Source organism: Pipistrellus hanaki (genome assembly GCF_964339955.1).
Source record: "Pipistrellus hanaki genome assembly, chromosome: 2".
NCBI classification, from domain to species: domain Eukaryota; kingdom Metazoa; phylum Chordata; class Mammalia; order Chiroptera; family Vespertilionidae; genus Pipistrellus; species Pipistrellus hanaki.
The window spans coordinates 108529820-108546893 of record NC_140504.1 but is presented as its reverse complement, the minus strand read 5'-3'; positions in this window follow the sequence as shown (position 1 = coordinate 108546893).

The window sequence follows — 17074 nt, the reverse complement described above, 5'->3', positions numbered from 1 at the left end:
GGCTGCCCCCTGGGCTGGGTGCTGGGAGCAGAGCTGTCTGGCTATGGGGCTGAGCTTTCAGGAGAAGAGGACTTTCTGGGCCTGGGAGTTTACCACACCATTTACTTCCAGGGGCCTTCAGGCTGATTATTATATTTTAAATTATATATTTTTTATTGATGTCAGAGAGGAAGGGAGTGGGAGAGAGAGATAGAAACATCAATGACAAGAGAGAATCATGACCAGCTGCCTCCTGCATGCCCCCTAAATAGGGATCGAGCTGCAACCTAGGCATGTGCCCTGACCAGAAATCGAACCATGACCTGATTCATAGGTTGACACTGAACCACTGAGCCACACTGGCTGGGCTACAGCAGTGATTATTGATGCTGTAGGACTGCTTATCCCCTCCCCAAGTGACTAGATCTCTTCCGTCGCCCCTATAGTCTCTGAACACCTGCACCGGAAATGAGGTCAGCAATGTCTCCTGTCTCGCTCCCTGGGATTTCTGTTATATCCTCATGTGGAAATGTACACATTATTCAATAAACTATTAACTTTAACTTGGTTTCTTAGCACTAAGGTGTTTGATAGAAATTAGCTAGGAAAGATAGGCTTTAATGAAAAAAAAAAATAAACAAGACTTTGAAATCGGTGAAGGAATAGAAAATCCAGCATGCAGTCTATGGGAGCCTGAGGCAAAGCACCTGCTGGTGAACACCTCTCTGAGTCCAGGAATCTCATTTGTGAAAAAGGAAAATAGAGAGTTGTTAGGTTAAGTGATATTGGCAGATATAGGCAAACAACAAAGAAATGGAAAAATTAATATGTTAACTATTGAACAGTAATTGGAAGTTGAAGTGTGAAGGAAGTATGCCTGCCTGGATGCTGTGTGTGTGTGTGTGTGTGCATGAGAGTACTCAATTAAATGAATTCTAATCATGCAGCATAGAGATAAGCAGGCATGGGGACAGGGAAGGAAGGAGTACTGAGATGGTATTGATGGAGGAGGGCAAAATTCTACCCAAATCAAGCAATTTAAGTTAATAAAAGCAGTTAATATATAATGCAATATAACACACACACACACACACACACACACACACACACACATATATACATATAACAGGCATATATCTATGTCTTATATGTATGTGTATATATATATATATATATATATACACACTTACATTTATACTAGAGGCCTGGTGCAAGAATTTGTGCATGGGTGGAGTGGGGTCCAACGGGCCCACCCCAATTAGGGCCAATTGGAGCCAATTGGGGCAAATCAGGCCAGGCTAGCTGTTGGGAGGGGCCACGGGTGGTTAGCACACTGGCCCAGCCCCCTGATAGAACTCCTGGTTGTACTCCTCGTCAACTCCTGGTCAAGGGGAAAATTTGTAAATTAGCCTTTTACTATATAGGACTAGTGGCCCAGTGCATGAAATTCATACACGGGGGTGGGGAGTGTCCCTCAGCTCAGCCTGCACCCTCTCCAATCTGGGACATCCCTGTCAAAATCGGGGACCTCTGGCTCCTAACTGATTACCTGCCTGCCTACCTGATCACCCCTAACCACTCTGCCTGCCGGCCTGCTGGCCCCCAACTGCCCCCCACCCCCCACTCCACCGCCTGCTCACTCCCAGCTGTCCCCACTGCTGGCCTGATCACCCCCAACTGCCCTCCCCTCCTGGCCTGATTGCCCCTAACCACCTCTGCCTTGGCCCTGCCACCATGGCTTTGACTGAAAGGGTGTCCAGAAGGTCTCCCAAAAGGTCTCCTGGTCTAGTTAGCATATAACCCTTTTATTAGTATAGACATGCAAAGGATAAATGGGTGAACAGATTGGGTAAAGGTGATACATGAAAAGATGTGGGCTTGCCTGGCTGGTGTGGCTCAGTGGCTGAGCATCAACCCATGCACCAAGAGGTCCCCAGTTCGATTCCCAGGCAGGACACATGCCCAGGTTTCTGGCTCAATCCCTAGCAGGGGCCTGCAGGAGGCAGCTGATCAGTGTTGATGTTTCTCTTTTATCGATGTTTCTATCTCTCTATCTTCCTTTCTCTCTCTCTCTCTCTCAAATTAATAATTTTTTTTTTTTAAGATGTGGGCCTGAAAAAAATCTCCAAAATAAGATGAAGCTCTGTGTCTCAGGTAACATTAGTCTGGACCAGATTGATTTTCCAATTCAGGAACACAATATCTCTCTCCACTTAAGTCTTCTTTAGTTTCCTTTTGTAATGTTTCATAGTTTTCAGAATACATTCTTGCAAATCTTTCATTAAGTTTATTCCTAAGTATTTAATTTTTAAATTTTAGTTTACATGGTGTCACTTGTCAATTTTATTTTTTAACTGTTTATTGCTACAATGAAAATGCAAGCATTTTTTTTTTTTTTTTGTATATTCACATTATATTGTACTATGTTACTTAATTGGTATTAGTCTTTCTAGCCCATAGGAATTTTTTGGTATACATTTATGTTTTCAGCAAATAAAGAGATAACTTTATTTTTATGTCTTACATTCAAGTCTTTATAACTTTTACTTATTCTCTTTGTTGATTTCAGAATCTAGGACTTCCAATATAATGGAAATAGAAGTAGTTAAAATGGACATTCCTTTCCTTATTGTTAACTAGGCACCTGTTGCAGGAATATTCCTGCAAGACTTCCAGTGGGCTTCTCTCCAGCTACCCCCAGTCTCTCCTCCCCCCTCCCCCCCCACTGTGGCCAGTAGGGCAGGGCAAGATGGGGCTGTATGCTCGTGCTGCCACCACCGCCCCTCATATCTGACCCGCTGCGCCTGCGGCTGCCTCTGGGGCTGCGCACACTGCTGCTATGTGCCCTGCCCCACCCACCTGACCCACCGCGCCTGCGGCCACCATCACCACCGCTGCCCACCTCACTCACCTCTCAAGCACTGCCAGTGCTTTCCCTCCAGCAGCCGCAGATGCCTTGCTTTCCACTTTCCCTCCTTCTTCCTTCTGTGCTGTCTTCAGTCTTCACTCCTCCCTCCCTCCGTGTATGCAAATTAACCACCGGCTTTGTTGGGTTAATTTGCATACTCGCCCTGATTGGCTGGTGGGCATGGCTTGTGATGCCAGAGTGATGGTTAATTTGCATATCACTCTATTATTAGGTTATATACTAGAGGACCAATGCACATTTGTACAAGGGGCCTCTACCTCAGCCCCTGCCACCCTGGCTTCATTCGGAAGGTTGTCCAGAAGGACGTATGGTCTAGTTAGCATATTATGTTTTTATTATTATAGACTGAGATTTCGTCATTGACTACAATGTCAGATGAAAATGTTCACTAACGCCCTAATTTGATTGAGGAATTTTCCTTTTATTTTTAGTTTGGTGAGGGCTTTTATAATAAACGCATGTTGAATTTTTTTTTTTAAATGCCTTTTCTGCATCTATTCAAAATATTATATGCTTTTTCTTCTTTATTCTACTAGTATGGGAAATGACATATTTTGGAATTTCAAATTTCCCAGAGGAAAAAACACTTTATCATGATGTGTTATCCTTTTTATATATGGTTCCATTTACTAACATTTTGTTAAGGATTTTTGCATCTATAATGATGACGCTTATTTGTTTACTAGAGGGCCAGTACATGAAAATTCATGCACTAGAAGGGAGATCCCTCAGCCTAGCCTGCCCTGCTCACAGTCCGGGAGCCCTCAAGGGAGGGAGGTGACCCAGTGATTAGGGGAAGGTGATACCCCCATCACACTTCCACTGCTGCCACTGCCAGCAGCACAAGCCTTGGCTGGCCCTGGTTACCAGAGCCTCGGGAAGCCCTGGGTAACTGAGCAACCACCATCTAGGGCTTGCCTGTGCCTTGGGCCAGCCCTGGATGGCTTGGAGGCTGAAAGGACTGGGGGACTCTGGAATCAGGTGTGCAGCAAAGCCCTTGGTGGGGCTGAGGGGACTGAGTGCCACCATCCTGTAGCTGTGGGCACCACCATCTTTGAGGGCATGCCAGTCAATTAGTATATTCCCTCCTTATTGGCTGTGGGCACCGCCATCTTTGTGATGGTGTGAGGGTCAATTAGCATAGTTTATTAGATAGGATAGTTTTCTCTTTATGTGATTTTTATTGTTTGGTTTTACTATCAGTGTAATGCTGATCACATGCAATTAATTGGCAAGTTCTTTCTTATCCTCTATAATATGATAGAGTTTGTGGAGGATTCTTTTCTAGAATGTATAAGCAAAGCTAACAGGGCCTGAAAAATTCTCAGTTATGAAATTAAAGTTTTTACATGATACTTGGCTATTCAAAATTTCCATTTCTTTTTTAGTACATCTTGGTAAATTTTTATCTTTCAAGAAATTGGTGTGTTTACCTGTTTTCAAATATCCTATATAATAAAAGCCTAGTATGCTAAGTGTCAACCAATCAAAGCATAATATGCTGATGATATGCTAAGGCCACTCAACTGCTTGCTATGATGTGCACTGACCATGAGGGGGAAGATGCTTTGATTGGTAAGTAGCTTGCTGCAGGGGTCTGGCTAATAGGAATGAGTAAGAGGGGCCAGACATGTCCTGGAGCTTTCCCTCAGTCCCTCCCTGGCTGGCCAACTTCCCATATCCCTCCTTGGCCCCAATCATGCACCAGTGGGGTCCCTTGGCCTGGCCTGTGCCCTCTTACAATCCAGGACCCCTCAGGGGATGTCAGAGAGCTGATTTCAGCCTGACAGTGGAATGACCAATCACTATGATGTGCACTGACCACCAGGGGGCAGACGCTTAACACAGAAGCTGCCCCCTGGTGGTCAGTGCACTCCCACAGCAGGAGCACCACTCACTCAGAAACTGGGCTCCTGCTTAGCTAGAGAGTACAGCAGCAGTGGCGGGAGCCTTTCCCACCTCCGAGGCAGCACTAAGGATGTCCGACTAATGGCTTAGGCCTGCTCTGCGAGGGCTCCCAGACTGTGAGAGGGCACAAGCCAGGGTGAGGGATCCTTTCCCCTCCAGTGCACGAATTTCATGCACCAGGCTTCTAGTATAGATATAAAGTTTTAAAAATGATATTTTTATCATTCTATTGCCTGTAGAATATACAGTAATATTCCTTCTTTCATTTCAGATATTGATAATTTATGTCTTCTCTTATGGGGCAGGAAGCTAGCATAGGGGACAAAGGCCCTGGGTTTACTCCTTTCTAAGTTAGAATGAAGCCCATGGGACTCGTGGCTAGATACCTGCTCCCCCATGCTCTCCTTTTAGGTCAGAGCAACGTGGATGCGACTTGTGACCTACATGGAAATTTTGAAGCTACTCCGCCCTTCAGTTGACCATGCCACCATCCGGAGAGGAGGGACTGACATGAGCGGCACCAGTGATCACCCACTGTGGGTCAGAAACTGCAAACCACCCCCATTCCCTACCCTCACCCAAAGCTGATAATAACCTCCACCAGACTCACTCGGTGAAACTCATTCTCTCAGTTCACCTGTACCCCTTCTTCCTAGAGTGCTGCTTTCACTTTAATAAATCTGCTGTCCTTAGCTAAATCTTTCTGTCTCATGGCTCCACCCTTATGACATAATTTAAGCTAGATTACTTCCTTACTCTTCATGCAGCCACATCAGGGCATTAGGGCTTCAAAAATATACATTTGGGGGGAACACAATTGAGTCCATAGCTGTTGGGTCTTGCATTTTTATCCATTTTTGGTAATTTCTGCCCTGTGATTAAAGTTTCAGTTCTCCATATAGTTTTCCCTGGGACCCCTATAAAGAACATTCTTCCCTAAAGCTGCTGTGTTAGGTGTGTTTTTTCCTAACCATACCTGCTTTCCAAGTTCCATCAACCTGTTACAGTGTCGGCGCTGTTGATGGCACCATGTCTTTTTTTTCAGAGCCCCACCAAAATGGGTTCTAAATCCAAACACTAAGATCTGGTATGGTTTTGTACAATGTGGCTAGTTTGTCTTGAATTTCTTTCTGTCCTTGGTGCTGCTGCTTTCCCAGATGGCCGACGTTGTGAGCATTTGTTTCCACCGAAGAATTCTGTTGGTCATGAACCGCCTGTCCGGAGTTCCTGGGTCTTTCATGATGGCAGTGGGCCTTCAAGCGGCCAGGAGGAAAGAGCCATTTTTTTACTTTTTGAATTGTAAGTATTCTTTGTTGTTGTTGTTGTTCTCATCTAAGCAGAATAAATACTTTACTTTCCCTTTTCATTTCCCAAAGGCAGAGGAGATGAGGGACACTGAACTTCCTAGCACATGCCCCCTGCAGCTCTGCTCTGTGGGGAAGAGATGCCTCTGTGCTAAAACGAAAGAAAGCTGAGTCCACATCTCAGAACTACATTTTCTCCCCATAGATTAAGCAATATTCTGACATTTCATTAAAAACTCCAACTTACCAGCTTGTTTCTGTGTGCTGTTAAAAGAGCATATTCTTTTAGCTAAAACACAAACCGGCGTGTGAGGAGTCTGCTAATTTTTAACAGAAGATTTGAGTTTTGCAGAAATAGACTGCAAGCAGTGGCAAGACAAAGAGACAGAATAGACAAGTTGCATAAGGTATACACTACCGTCCATGCTGCCCACAGCGAGCGACCTTCAAAAGCAGAGCCCTGTGATGTGTGCCCCGGGCAGTCTCCCAGGAGTTGCTCACCTTAGTCCTTCCTCTACACAGGGCATCGTGCTGGCCTGTCCATGCAGCACTACCCACTTGTTATCTACACCATTACCACCAGATTCTTCGTGCCATTCCAAGGGATGCTAACAGGCAGAGAGAACTCTGCTTTATTCCACTCCTCCTCTTGGTGTGGGGGATAGCTCTAAGCATGCACCAGAAGAGATGAGGTCGGGTACCCTCTGAGACAGGCAAGAGAGGGAGAGCACAGCATGGAAGCCACATTTCCTTTTACTGTGGAGTCATAACAACAAACAGCATCCTAACCTCTCAGCTGGGAACCAGGGCTGTTGTTTACAGATAAACAGAGACCTACAGCCTGGTAGGATCCCAGTAACAAAATTCAGTTGGAAGACTGAAAACACAATTGTGTTTACAGACCAACACGCCAATGTCATGTTGGTGGTGGAGGACAAAGGTCATGTTTACTGCAAGCAGAGGTTCTGGCTCCTGTTGAAGAGGTAGGGTGGGTGTAGGCTCTCAGAGTGAAGCCCTGAGACTGCTGTGCATCCCAGCACCTAAGCACTCGGGGCCTGAAATGGGCCACCTTGGTCCCCAAACGAGTTCTGATTTTTCCAGTCCCCAGAAACTCTGGCTAGGAAGACCCCTTTCCAAAAAATCGGCCCCAGGAGCAGAGGGTCACATCTGCCCTGGGGTAATATGTATCACTGTAATTGCTGTGCAACAAGGCCCTCTCCAGAGCCTGCCCTATGGGCAGGTCCTCTCTAGGTTGTAAGTGTCTGCTCCACAGCCAGAGGCCTGAGACCACCCTGGCTCTGCCAGTACATTCATTGTGACCTTGAGCAATTACTTAAGCTTTCACAGCCCGAGTTTCATCATCTATACGATAAGAATAACAGTTTTCACCTCTTAGGATTAGAAAACGCATTAATAGAAGTAATAAATTTCCAAAGGGCCTGGTGGTAGACATTTGATGAACGGCAGTTGTTGCTATTATAGGGAAATGTGGGGGAAGCTTTGCAGCTGAGATAATTAGGCATAAACTGGTGATTCATACAGAGTTATACCAGCTCAGCAAAGCAGGCCAGCTGGCCTGTGCTGTGGCTGCTCAGCGGGAGGGTACACAAACAGCAGAATGCAGGTTCCAAAGTAGGGGGACCAGCTCGTGCCACTTTGCCTTGGGTTTTCTCAGAGTCTGGTGCCCTGGGAAAGACCTTGTTCCCAAGCAAGCCCAATTTGGGTGAAGAGTGAAGTGCCTCATGGGGTATTTGCTCCTCGGAGGGCCCACTGCATCTCACAGCCAGACTCTTGGTGGACAGAGCCTGACAAGTTTTAACAATGGGCCCTGGTTCTATTCCTCCTCACTGGAGCTGGGGTTATCCGGAAGGCAGCTTCCACCAGCCTGCTGGGCAGATCCACTCCCCGAGCGAGGTAACCAGGCAGATTTGTGTTGGGGGCAGGGACACAACTTTCCTTCACTCTTCTCTAGGGAAACCATGCAGAAAGTTCAGGTGGCACTGCCGGCCATCTGCCTTCCGGGGCAGCCTTGATGATGCAGCTGGGTCTTCCCCACGCCTGATGGGCCTGAGCGATGAGTGGCTGCTGCAGCTCACCCTGGAGCCCACATCTCTGTCCCCTCCTGGGCCCCACTTTCCACACCAGGCACAGGCTGGAACCCAGACTTCGGCAGGTTTGCTAGCCTAATGTCCAGGCCACACGCTGTGGACGTGATATTTGACTTGCTGTCAGATGTCTGGGGTGGCACACACAGCCTGTTTGACTTATAGAAGCTACAGGTCAGCAATCTCAGGATCTTCCTCTGGGTGTTAGGCAAGGGTAGAGAGAACCAATTACTACTTAACTTCAGTTTACTGATTTATATGAACATATTATTTCTATATTGCATCGCAATATATAAGCATGCAGTAAAAGGAAACAAATGCTGCTTTTGGGTATATGAATGTATTAGTTTTGCTGCTGTAACAAGTTATCACAAAACTTAAAAACATAAAATTTAATGGCTCAAAATAACAGAAATTTATTATCTTATAGTTCTGGAAGTTAGAAGTCCAAATTGGATTGGGAGGGCTGCATTCTTTCTGGAGGCTTGTGGGAGAATTTGATATAATAATATACACATGGTGAAATATTATGCCTGAGTGACTCTATAAGCAATAAATAAGGTGTACTTTTACATTTGTCAAGTACCTACTGTGTGCCCAGCTTGTGCCAGACTCTGGGGATGCTTCTCTCATGGGGAGTACAAGCAAGGTCAAAACAGGCAGCCAATCAGAAAGAAGGACAGGCTTTGCTTCTGAGATTGTGCCAGGCCAAGTGTACAAAGATAGTACAAGAACTGGTCTGCTAGCAGCCAAAGAAGTGCAAATTAAAATAAGAACAAGATGCCTTGGAAGGGTTGGCTTAGTGGATAGAGCATCAGGCCGCGTGCAAGAGGCAACCAAAAATGTGTCTCTATCACATCAATGTTTCTGTCTCTTTGACTCTCCCGCTCCCTCCCACTATCTCTAAAATTCAATGGAAAATATACTCTGGTAAAGATTAACAACAACAAAAAAACCCCCCAAAAACAAGCAAACAAAGAATATTTCACACCCATTTGATTGGGCAAATATTAAAAAGCCTGGCAACACTAAGTACTAGTAGTACTCGGATGTAAGACAAGCATGCAAACCCAAAGGCTAACATGGACCAAATAAACAAGGTTTAAGTTTATGTGAGCCACAAAAAAACAAGTTTCCATTTTCATAGAAACATAGGTTTATTTCAATAGAGACATGCTGAATACAAAGCACTGAAATAATTGAGTAATCGTTAACATAAAATAGAACATTTTAATGAAAATTAATATTTTTTCTTGAACATTAACTTCTAGACACAGAGTAACAGCACAAATTAATAAGTGTAATGCAAAAAAAAAACTATTTTTCTTGTTCTCCGAAAGTGAAATATTTCCTATTGCGCACAGCAAACAAGTCAGTCCAAGATTAATGACGTGGCAATAGGTTGCTAAAATATTCGCTGTTATCATTAATGGAGAGAAATGGTGTGCCTGTGTGTAAGGTGGGGAAATGAATGCCACAAGATTATAGTAATCAGTCATTAGTGAACTTTGTATTTCATTATTAATAATTATCTACTAGTATATTAGGATATTGTAAAAATTAAGTTACAAAAATTTTATTAAAAATTTTTTTACATACTGTTATATTAGCTGACCCTAAAAAAATATTTGTTGTAGGCCCTATGTGGCCCTTGGTTTGTGAGTTTCACATGCTGCCATGGGAATGGACATTGAAGAGCAATGGGCATTGAAGAGCAATGGACATTGAAGAGCAATGGACATTGAAGAGCAATGGACATTGAAGAGGAATGGACATTGAATAGAATGGACATTGAAGAGCAATGGACATTGAAGAGGAATGGACATTGAAGAGGAATGGACAGTTCAACTACACATCCCAAGTCCTCCCTCACCCAGGCAGGTGCCCTAGGACAACACTTCTCCAGCTTGTCTCCCCAGCACCTCTCAAAAGTCCAGGAGGCCAACGCTCTTTCTATAACAACATTAAACTGTTATATTCTGTTTTACTCTCATTATCTCCCGAGTGTCAATGGGAGTCTTCTAACTGTTAGATGACGTGTGACAATCACTGCAGTTTGAATAAAGAAGCAGATAGGAAGAATCCAGCCTCCTTCACTAAACCAGACATTAGATATTTGTAAAATTATTAAAAATTCCACTTTTTCTCTCTAATTTTTTAAAAAGATATTGTTATCTTCTATATGTTATTTAATGTGTGTGTATATATATATATATATATATATATATATATATATATGTATTAATTTCAGAAAGGAAGGAAAAGAATGAGATAGAAGCCACAATGATGAAAGATAATCATTAATTGGCTGCTTCCTGAATGCCCCACACTGGGGATAGAGCTCACAGCTTGGGCATGTGCCCCAACTGGAATTGAATTAGTTCATAGTTCAATGCTCAACCACTGAGCTATGCCAGCTGGGCATATATGTTATTTTTTAAAACTTAAAAACATTATTATATAAAATTTTTAATATTTAAAAAAAAATCTCAGTTTTAGTTTCTAATATGGTAAACATTCTAGGTATAATACACATAAACAAAAGCTTCTTGGGGTCCTCAATAACTTTTAAGAATATACAGGGGTCTTGAGACCAAAAGGTTTGCGAATAACTGTCCTAGAGAGCTTTTCCCACCTGTGCACAGGAAGACAAGTGAGATGGTCATTTCAGCACTGGTTTTGAGAGTAAGAAATAAAAAACAATCTGAGTGACTTGCATTACCATTGATGATACATTTATAAAATAGCACATATACTGCAGTTAAAGTGGATGAAACAGGTGTGTATGAATCAATGCTAAAAATCTCAAACTCAAGGTTGAAAGAATGAAAACCATCTTAAAAGAATATATTTAGCATTATTCCATTTATATAAAATACAAAGTTCACTACTTATTGTTTTCATATACATGTAGGTATAATTAAATTATAAAATATAAATGGCTAAAATCTATTTGCATAAAACCCTAATATGCAAATAAACCAAACTGCGGAACAAAAGAATAACCGAACTGAACAACCAGTCATGATGACATGTGCTGACCAACAGGGGGTGTGCTCAGAACGTGGTGAGTGTCAGCTGCAGCGGGATGGTGGAGCAGGTGAGTGGGGGCCCCAGACCAAGGCAGGAGCTGGTCACTGTCATTGGAGTGAGCCTCTGGTGGTTACAGAAAATTCTTTGCTCCCATGTGCCTAGGTCCCACCTGATTGCTCTGCACTGTCAGCGGGTGTGAGCAGTGGCTGCTGACCCTGATCACCCCTGAGGGCTTCTCTACTTCCCCCTACTCCTGGTGGTTGATTGAGGCAGCAGCCACTACTCACAGGTCCTGCTCACACCTGCTGCTGGCACCAGCCCAAATCACTCCACACTGTCAGCACGTGGAAGCGGTGGTGGCAGGAATGAGTCTGCCAGCAGATAGGAGACTGGGGGTGGCGGTGGGAGGGGCCAGGCGGGGTGCGGAGGATGGGCCGAGACCCGCCCCTGTATTCCCCACAGCCTCTTGTGGCCCACAGATCCTTTCAAGGTGCACGAATTCGTGCACTGGGCCCCTAGTAGAATAATAATGAAGATATCAAGTGTTGGTGAGGCTGTGGAGCAACTATAATTCTCATAAACTGCTGGGGGGATTGCAAAATACCACAGCTGCTCTGGAACACAGTCTGGCAGTCTCTTATTAGATTAAACACATACCTGTCATGTGATCCAGCCATTTCACTCCTGGCATTTATTCAAGAGAAGCAAAAGGCTTGGTGTGCACACAAATGTTTATAGCAGTGCTATCCCTAACTGCCCCAAACTAATAACCCAAATACTCCTTCAGAAGGTGAATGGATGAACTGTGGTATATCCATATAATGGAATCTAACACAGCAAAAAAATAAAAATAAAAATAAATAAATAAAAAATAAATTAATTAATACATGCAATAGCCTGAATGAATCTCAAAGCATGTTGCTGAGTGAAGGAAGCCAGTCTCAAAATGTCAAATATTATAGAAATCTCTCTATATGTAATAATTTTGAAAAGCAATATTATGGTGATGAGGAATAGGATCAGTAAATGCCAGAGATTGAGGTATTAGGAGGGTGTGACCACAAGAAATAGCAGCAGAGAGTTTTTGGAAACAATGAACTGTTCTTTGGTGTGTGTTTCTTTTTTATTTTATTTTATTCTTAGACTGAGGAAGTGAGAGACATCCATGTGAGAAACACCAATCCTCCTATTTCTCTGCATGCTTGGCAGAAATTGATATTTGCATGTATATGAATTTTAATAAGTATGTTAGGGATATCTCAAATTAATTTGCATTTCCCTGATGACAATTGATGTTGAGTTTAATTTTTTTTTTTTTTTAATTTCAGAAAGGAAGAGAGAGGGAGAAATATCAATGATGAGAGAGCCTCATTGATTGGCTGCCTCCTGCATGCCCACTACTGGGGATGGATCCCACAACCTGGCCATCTGCCCTGACTGAGATTTGAACCGTGACTTCCTGTTTCATAGGTCAATGCTCAACCACTGAGCCAACCAGCCAGGCTTGAGTATCTTTTTTATTCTTATTTTCTATCTGTATGTAATCTTTAGTGAAGTGTCTGTTTAGAGCCTCTTACTCACTATTAATTATGGTGTTTGCTTTCCTATTGTTAAGTTTGAAGAGTTCTTTGTACACAAGTCTCATCAGATACGTGATGTACAAACTATTTGATAATTTAAAAATAAAATTTCAAAACCATTTAAGTTGTGGAGGAAAGGAAAGTGGGGTATGCATGTTCTCTGGAGTTGCTAATCCAGAGTTCAGCTTCTGGTTTTGCTCCTTATGAGTAGTATGACTGCCTAGATTCTCAGTTTCTCTCTCTGAAAAATTGAGATGAAATAATATCTATTTTTGAGTGAGATTGTAGAAAGTAAATATGATAATCTGTAACAATTGATGGTGCTTTGTAAAGGTTCAATAAATTATAATTTAAATCAATTTATCTTACCTAGATTTGCCTGGTCAGCAAATGGTGGTGGAACCAGAACACAAATAAATGTAGGAGTTTCTATTTTCAAAACCTGAGTTGTCCCCACTAGAGGGCAGTATAAGAAGTCAGGCTATCTTGGGTGCCAATTTTACCTCTGCTTTCTGCTGGCTGGGTGACATTGGAAAGGAGATTTCATCTCTCTGTTTCCTCATCTGGAGAGTGAGGGTTGGATAAACGAATGCATTTGTAAAGAATCTAGCACTGCCTCTGGGACATAGTAGGTGGTGTATACTTCATCTATATAATTTTTTTTTTTTAAAGATAATCATAATGTATTGGGAAGACACTGACATAAGAGTCAGGTATCCTGAGCTCTTTTATCTTGGCCTCACCTTGCTATGTGACCTTAGGCATGTCTTGACCTCTCAGGATTTTGGAATCTTCACATAAACTAAAGATTAGAATTGCTGGGAGAGAGAGGCCTTATAAAATACTAGTACAAAACTTGAAATATCCTATATAATAAAAGTCTAAAATGCTAAGTGTCTGGTGGCCGTTCAACCAATCATTGTGACATGCACTGAACCACCAGGGGGCAGACAGTTGAGAGGTCAAATAGTGGCTATTATGTACACAGACCACCTGGGGTCAGATGCTTCAACTGGTAAGTTAGCTTACTGCCGGGGTCCGGGTGATTGGGACAGAGAAAGATGGGCCGAACATGCCCTGGAGCTATCCCATGATCCCTCCCAGGCTGGCCAACTTCCTGTGTTGTGCACTGGTGGGGTCCCTTGGCCTGGCCTGCGCCCTTTTGAAATCTTGGACCCCTCAGGGAATCTCAGAGAACTGGTTTTGGCCCAATAGTGGAACAACCAGTTGCTATAATGTGCACTGACCACCAGGGGGCAGATGCTCAACACAGGAGCTGCTCCCTGGTGGTCAGTGTGCTCCCACGAGAAGCACCACTCAGGCAAAAGCCAGGCTCACAGCTGGCAAGCGCAGTGAGAGTAGTGGGAGCCTCTCCTGCTTCCACAGCAGCGCTAAGGATGTCTGACTGCTAGCTTAGGCCAGTGGGGAGCAGGCCTACGCCGTCAGTTGGACATCCTTTGAGGGCTCCTGGACTGAGAGAGGGTGCAGGGCTGTCTGAGGGACCCTCCCCCCGCAAGTGCATGCATTTCATGGACTTTTTATTGTTTCAAAGAGGAAGGGAGAGGGAGAGAGAGATGAAACTCTCTATCAATGATGAGAGAGAATTATCAATAGGCTGCCTCCTGCACACCCCCCACTGGGGATCAAGTTGCACCCCAGGCATGTCGAACCGTGACCTCCTGATTCATAGGTCAATGCTAAATCACTGAGCCATGCTGGCTGGGCATAAAGATGTGAATTGTATGTCAATAAAGCTAAAGTTATTAAAATGACAAAGTGGTAAAAAATGAGTGAGAGTAAGAAATATGACAGGGAGTGTGCAGAGCTAGGATCATGGGGCGGGCAGAGGTGCATGCTCAGAACCAGCAGTGAGGGCACCCTGATGGCTCACCTAGTTATTGCTCAGATTGTTTTCATGGCCTAGTTAAGGACAGCTTGCAGAGAAGTTGGCTGTGTTCAAAGGGTCATAGGTCATTCCTTTGTTCAGTCATCAATAGCTACAAAAAGCCCTATATAGCTTATGGTGAAAGGCAGGGGTGGGCAAAAGTAGGCTAATAATAATAAGAAATAACAATATAACAAGTAGTAAATAAATACAACAAGAATGAAGTTTCACATATTCATAACTGTAAACCTATTTTTGCCCACCCCTGCATATGCCATCAAAAAAAGAAAATTCTCAAGATTTTCAAGAGGAAAGTAATCATAAAAGAAAGCAGCCAAAAAGCAAATAGACATCCAACTTTTGAACAGCAATACTAGAAGCAAAACAACAATGGATTAATGCTTTTTAAATTTTTAAGGAAAAAAAGTTAAACCTAGAACTTTATATTCATACATATTGTTTTTTAATGTGAAAAGACAACAAAAATATTTGCAGAATATATGCCACACAAATACCCACTTTAAAAGCACTCATAGAGGCAGAATTCAAATGAATTGAAAAGTTCATTCAAGATGATGCTTTAAGATATACGGGAATAAAGTTTATCAAATATCTTAGTAAAAGTAAAAAACTCTGACAGACCAAAGGCATTAAGTAAATTGGAAGATAGTCAGTCTTCTGTTGTCCTCAAAGATGATTTCTGCCAGTCTTTAAGAAACAGGTTATTCCTATCTGTAAGGGAAAATAATTAGATAGGGAAAATGAGAACAGAAAGAGAAGAAACTACCATATTTACAGATAATAAGATCATCTATAAAGAAAAAATAGGGGCTTATTTAAAATGCAAACATAGCCGAAACAGGTTTGGCTCAGTGGAAGAGGGTCCGTCTGCGGACTGAAAGGTCCCAGGTTCGATTCCGGTCAAGGGCATGTACGTTGGTTGCGGGCAAGTCCCGGGTAGGGGGTGTGCAAGAGGCAGCTGATCGATGATTCTCTTTCATCGATGTTTCTAAATCTCTATCTCTCTCTCTTCCTCTCTGTAAAAAATCAATAAAAAATATATTAAATAAATAAATAAATAAATAAACAAATAAATAAATAAAAATGGGGGGGAAATAAAATAAAATGCAAACACATACCTCTAGTCAAAATGGCAGAGTAGGTAAATGCAGTGCTCATCTCCTCCCACAACCCATCCACATACAACTAAATTACAGAACAACCATCATTGAGAACCACCTGAAAACTAGCTGAGCAGAATTCTCCTAACTAAAGATACGCAGAAGCCACTCTGAGACTGGTAGGAGGGTTGAAAATTCAGAATAAGCAGGTCCCATACCCCGTGCACCAAAACGTTGCTGGTTCTATTTCTGGTCAGGGCACATGCCCAGTTGCGGGTTTGGTCACTGGTTGGTGTATGTGTGTGTGTGTGTGTGTGTGTGTGTGTGTGTGGAGGGTGGGGAGTGGGGGAACCAGTCAATTTTTCTTTCTTACATTGATGTTTCTCTCTCTCTCCACCCCCAACCACTTCCTCTCTGAAAAGAAAGAAAAAAAAGAAATGAGAGGGATATCTGAGCTGTGGAAGTCCTTCATGATGAGCAAAGGGTTCCAGCCCTACACCAGGACTCCAGTGCCAGGAGGAGACATCCCCAAATGTGTGGCTGTGAAAACGAGCAGAGACTGTGGCTCAGTGAGCCAGAGGCTGCTGGAGGCCTAAGCACTGCAGGTCTTTTCTTGCTTTCTTTCTTTCTTTCTTTCTTTCTTTCTTTCTTTCTTTCTTTCTTTCTTCCTTTCTTTCTTCCTTTCTTCCTTTCTTCCTTTCTTTCCTCCTTTCTTCCTTCCTTCCTTCCTTCCTTCCTTCCTTCCTTCCTTCCTTCCTTCCTTCCTTCCTTCCTTCCTTCCTTTCTCCCTGTCTCTCTTTCTTTCTTTCTTTCTTTCTTTCTTTCTTTCTTTCTTTCTTTCTTTCTTTCTTTCTTTCTTTCTTTCTTTCTTTCTTCCTTTCTTCCCTCCTTTCTTCCTTCCTTCCTTCCTTCCTTCCTTCCTTCCTTCCTTTCTCCCTGTCTCTCTCTCTCTCTCTCTCTCTCTCTCTCTTTCTTTCTTTCTTTCTTTCTTTCTTTCTTTCTTTCTTTCTTACTTTCTTTATTTTTGGTAAATATATTTTATTGATTTTTTACAGAGAGAAAGGGAGAGAGAGATAGAGAGCTAGAAACGTCGATGAGAGAGAAACACCGACCAGCTGCCTCCTGTACATACCCTACCGGGGATGTGCCCGCAACCAAGGTACATGCCCTTGACTGGAATCGAACCCGGGACCTTTCAGTCCGCAGACCGATGCTCTACCACTGAGCCAA